A 6,000-nucleotide genomic window follows, 5' to 3' on the forward strand; every position below is an offset into this window, starting at 1 on the left:
GGTTTAGTAGAATTAAAACATTTATAATTGACAAAAAACAAAAAAAAAACAAAAAAAGCCGTGTTTCTTATTCCCAAAACTCTGGTTGACATGAAGTCTGTGTCTAATGGTTGCTATGGAGATAACCATAGCAACCTGTGGCCCCATGGCGCCACTTTTTGTTGCAGTTCTAGATGAAACTATAGAAACTTAAAATGCTGCTTAAGCTGCGCTTGACTTATGACAAAATTGGTAGATGTGGTAATTTTTGTTCTGTTTTGTATTATTTTTCCACCACTGGACAAATTTATTAAAATAACAAGCTGGATTTTTCAGAATATTTTAGTGTAAAGGTAAGCTAAGGTTTATTTGAACGGTTTTGCACGTCTGTATTAAGTTTGAGGACAACAACACAGCTTGATATCGTCACCTGAGCCTCGCTCAGATCGTCCTTATCGCTCCACCACAAAGGAATCAGTCTCTATATAAACTTACAGGAACTTTTAATCACTTCAGACATGAAACGTCGCCTGTTTGGTTCTCTTTACCGCCATTGTTGCCCTTGGGGGTGTGGGGGGTGGAAGGGGTGGGGTGGGGGAGTAAAAAGCACAATGTAGAGCAACGGAGATTTTAAAAAAAGTCATAATGGACGGGAGGAGCAAAAACTGAGCTCACAATCACATCAAAGCTTATTGTTTTGAGTCAGTGTATGTGGCTGACTTCGCGACGTGCGACATATATTTCATGTGAAGTTCAAAGTCGTGTGTTTTAAAAGGAACACATATCCAGCGGTTCTGGATGTGTGGTTCACACACACGAAGCTTTGTGTGTCAGTTTCCATTTGATTTTTTAAAAATTTATTATTAATTATTATTATTATCTCTGGGCTGCACAGTGGAGCAGTTGGTAGAGCTGTTGCCTTGCAGCAAAAAGGTCCTGGGTTCGATGCCCGGCCGGGGTCTTTCTGCATGGAGTTTGCATGTTCTCCCTGTGCATGCGTGGGTTCTCTCCGGGTTCTCCGGCTTCCTCCCACAGTCCAAAAACATGACTGTCAGGTTGATTGGGCTCTCTAAATTCTCCCTAGGTGTGAGTGTGTATGTGCATGGTCGTTTGTCTTGTATGTCTTTGTGTTGCCCTGCGACAGACTGGCGACCTGTCCAGGGTGAACCCCGCCTCTCGCCCGGAACGCAGCTGGAGATGGGAACCAGCAACCCTCCCGACCCCATTAGGGAAGAAGGGTGTAAGAAAATGGATGGATGGATGGATGGATTATTATCTCTACTATCATTTGAAAACATTTTAAAGCTGACCTTCCAGTAGATGTTTTTAGAAATAAATTCATTCCTTAGAAAATCAATACAGTTGAGGGTAAAAATAGCTTGAAAGTGTATTTTTCCATTTATTATTCATAACCAGGCGAGGGGGGATCACAAAAGGCAGCAGTCAGAGAATAAAGGAAGACATAATTCCCAAACGGCTGATGTGTTGCTAATAAGTTTTTCACAGCTCTGCAGCGGCCCTTTTTTTTTTTTTTTTTTTTACCTCCGCGTATGTAAAGAAGGAAAACGCTGACATGTTCATTTCTCAAGAATAGCAAGACTCCCACATCCGGCATCCTCTGATTGGTGAGTAATACGGGACTTCTTCCAATAAAGTTCATGTTCACGTAAAAAAACAGAAACGCCGAGTGTGAAGGAGAGCTCCAAGCACAGCCAGTACCACACATAGTCTGGGACAGATAAATGGTTCTGTCAGCCCGACTAATAATCTGTATTTTCCACATAGTTCAAATCTGGACGCTGCATATCCACTGATAACATCCCGGAAACCAAGAGCTGTTTATGTTATATGAACAAGTCAACAGTACACTCTAAAAACCAGTGGGTTCAAAATAAACCAATTACTTGCTGACCCAGTTCTGAGTCAAATATGGGCCGAGGCTTGAGCTGATTTAATTTAACTGAGTTAGGTTCACCGAGTAGTGTTGGATTTTCAACACAAAGAATGAATTAAAGTGACTCATTTTAACGTTAATAACTCAACTTATTATTAATATATATAATGTTTTTCTGCCAATTTGAATAAAGACTGCATTAGACTGCATTGTTTCATGACTAGAATAGAGTATGATTGGATTAAATTTACTATTTTTGATTGAATTAAATTTAATAAAGTGGTGCCAAAGAAGAGGCAAGGTCCCATTTGGTTTAAATGAATAAAAACAATAAACTTATGATGTTTAACAAGACTTTAGATTTTCTTAATATGTTTTTAAGGTGGTGGTGACCTTTATTTGCAGTAGTTAGGAAAGAAAATTGAGATGCATTTGGATAGTAACATTCCTACGCTCCATGTAATGATGCATAAAATGTTTACCTGTCTGGAAAATGATTTACAATATGCAGCTCATGAGGGAGATGATATCAGGTTTACAAGAGCCAGACGGGTTGAGATGTTACTAATATGTTCAGGGTAAACTAAGAATCTCACTTTTATCAAATATTGTAAAGGTTTCATGAATTACTCAGTGTTTTAAATGACCTGAAATCAGATTAGAAATTTTATGCCCAGGTGTCTTATTTATTTATTAAAAAACACTTTTTTGTGCGATTTAAAGACATTAAACTTTTTTTTTTTTTTAATCAGTGAATGTCAGGAAGACGTTTTATTTAGGGTCAAGATATCCAGTTTATTTTTAAACAAATTAAAGTTTGAACTCGAGCTCACCAAATGCGACCCAGACCATAAATTGTGAATTATCATTGATTGGACGTAGCAAAGCAGATACCGACTTTAGCAACTGATTGTTGGCTGGTTCTGGTGTTTTCATAGCCCAAATTATTCAGATCTTCTTTATAGATGTGAATAAAGTTAAGATTTTTCTGCAAAGAGCCCAAAATGCTGCCAGCAAAATGATAAAAGTGTTCTTCCCTCTGAACCCAGAATTTGGGTTAAAATACCAACCCAGACGTTTTTCTAGTGTCATTAGAAGAAGCAGACAGCTAATTAGTTACATTCAGTGAGCTGTGGGTTGTTTCTGCTAAGCTGTGCATCCTGTTTCTTTTCGCTGTCGATATCGCGTGCTCTTCTCGGATAAACATTCGATGCTGGGCGACACTTCTGATAAACACCCAGAAGGGACGGCCTGCGTTGCTCCACGGCACACAGAGAACGATGCTGCCTTGGTGAGCTGCTTTAAGTCTGTATGCGTGTGTTTGCCTGTGTGTGTGTGTGTGTGTGTGTGCGTGTGTGTGTGTTTGTTTTTGGATGGATGCCTCCGCAGTATGTCTCACTCTCCAGTGTCAGCCAGAGCAGATGGAAGGAAATCTCTCTTTTGGCTCGCTGGTGGTTCTGACAGTTGGGCCCGGTGAACATGTGTTAGAAGGTGGAAGTGGACATTTCCTCATCCTCTGTCTGCTGGTCTCAACATGAAACATGTAACGTCTTCATATCTTGTCACTTTAACACACAAAGTTATTGGGGATTTTATTGGGGTTTAATGTTGCAAACACAAAGCAGTGCACAACTGGGAAGTGAAACGATAATGCTACAATATTTTCAAAACTATTACTAATACAAATCTGAAAAGTATGGTGTGTATTTCTTTCCATGCCCTCTTCACTGTGATACCAAATTAATAATTAGTCTATCTTGTTTGCAATCTTTTTATTTAAATATAAATCCAGCTGTACTGTGAAGGCCTCAGTGTTTTTTTTTTTTTTTTTTTTTGTGGAAAGTGACAAGAAGAAAACCATGCCTGAAATAAAACTGTAAACAAACCCGTCTCCAGCATGTCAAAGGCAATGTGGGAGTCCAGCAAAACTTGGCCTGCGTACAAAACACTATTTTGGAGAATGAGCACTACAAATCACGCAGAATAAATCATCCCATTGACAGAGAAATGTGGTGGTGGCAGCGTCATGCTGTGAGAATATTCTGGAAGCTGGTCAGAAACATAGGTGGAGCTGAATTTTGGAAAATCCAGGAAGAAAACCTGTTAGAAGCTGCAAAGGACTCAAGGCTGAGGTGAACATTCACCTTCCAGCAGGACAACAACTCTATGCAGCCAGAGGTGTGGAAGATTCATCCGCTTGTTTAGAACAGGAAAAGCTTGAGCATAAGTCAGGTTGAAAGTCCGTCACGACTGCAAATTACTGTTCTCAGATGTTCTCCACCCAGTCGGACTGAGTTTAAGTTACTTTCTGTAAAAGATTGGGCAAAACGCATTAGTATAATTAATATACCTCTCACAGATTTGCATGGTTATATACTAGCAGACTTGCAAATACTAATTTTTACAGGTAAAAAACATCCTCCTTCCTTACAAATATGCTCCAATTTCTTTTTAATTCCCCGGAAGACCTCAGTAAAAAAAAACTTTGAAGTTTGTGGCTGTTATGTGAAAAACCTCATGTGTTTGAAAAGCACGCATTGGACGACAGTAAAAGTGAGTCGAGTCTTTATCTAACCGTCTGTTTGAACCGTGCAGCTGTCTAATATAGCCACTCTATTGCTGTTTGCTTAAGCTCACAATGTGAAACTGTTGTCAGATTTTTTTTATTTTTTGTTCATCATAGCATGAATCAGCCTCTTCTCTGGAACATGGAGGGTAAAGTAAGCCCAAAGACACGGAGGTAGCAGATTAGTTTGAGTGGGCGCATGGATGACAGAACAGGAAGTCTTCGCTTTACTCCTGCTGCGTCTCACCGCCTGCCAGCGGCTCTCGCTGCCAAAGCCCGGGCTGCGATCAGGAGCCTGCAGAAGAGCCGAGTGTTCCTCTGAGGTTTTTACTCCCGGCTGCTCTCCTGCAGCAGCGCTCGGTTAGAGCAGGCGGCGTCATGCTGGCTGCAGATGCACCGTGAAAATGTGCAGAGGGAGTAAGACGTGTTTTCAACCCGCTGAGGAAGTAATAACCCCCCCGCAGTCCTGACTGGACTCCATGATTCCTATATTTTGCATTCAGTGAATGATTTAAGGGAACTACTGGGATTTTCATGCACAGCCATCTCAAGGGTTTACAGAGAATGGTCAGAAAAAGAGAAAATATCCAGTGAAGGGCAGTTCGGTGGGCACAAATGTCTTGTTGATGCCAGAGGCCAGAGGAGAATGGCAACAGTAACTCAAATAACCACTTGTTACAAGCGAGGTGTGGAGAAGAGCATCACGTCGAAGCTTGAAGCGCCTGGGCTACAGCAGCAGACGGCCACACCGGGCCCCACTACTGTCAGATAAGAACAGGAAACAGGCTGACCAAAACCGGACAACGGAAGATTGGAAAGAGTCTCGATTTCTGCTGTGACTTTTGGATGGTAACGAGGTGTGCTAGCAAGTTGTACCTAATGAAGTCGCCGGTGCGTGTATATATATATATATATATTTAGTCCTGCTGAGTCAGCACTTGCCCATTCTTCCCTGCAAAGTGGCTCAAGCTCAGTCAAGTTGGATAGAAAGTTTGATCCAACTTTCAATGATCGACCAGAATTTAACTACATCCATCTTCCCTTCAAGTTTTTATTGAACTGCTACATTTAAACTAACCTTAAAATTTACACACCAGTGGATTCTGTGATTATTACTTCAAAGGCGACTTCTTGTTTTGGGTGTTCAGAGTAAAGAGGATATAAAACAAATGGAAACCACGATTTTCCTCATTGAATTTGAAACAATTTGAAAATAACACATAGGTTAATTCCACTACTTTGTGTTAGTGTATCACAGAGTCCCAATAAAATACACTCAAGCGGTGTGAACACGCCGTAGCAATAAGGGATTTGGCAAATATTTTAGACAACATCCGCAAAAGCAGCATGTTCTAAAATCACATCTTTATGTCAGTTTCTGAAAAAGCTTGGAACATTTTGGAGGAGAGCAATTTTTATTTCATGTTTAGCCCATATATATGCAAGACTCACAATGCTGCATGAAAGCCTGAGCTAAAGGGCAGCAGCGGAAAGAGGAAATAAATTTAAAAAAGGAAGAGGCATTCATTGCATCTTCTATCACTGATCACAAGTGGAAATC

The sequence above is a fragment of the Gambusia affinis genome, linkage group LG15 (assembly GCF_019740435.1).
Source record: "Gambusia affinis linkage group LG15, SWU_Gaff_1.0, whole genome shotgun sequence".
In the NCBI taxonomy this organism is placed as follows: Eukaryota; Metazoa; Chordata; class Actinopteri; order Cyprinodontiformes; family Poeciliidae; genus Gambusia; species Gambusia affinis.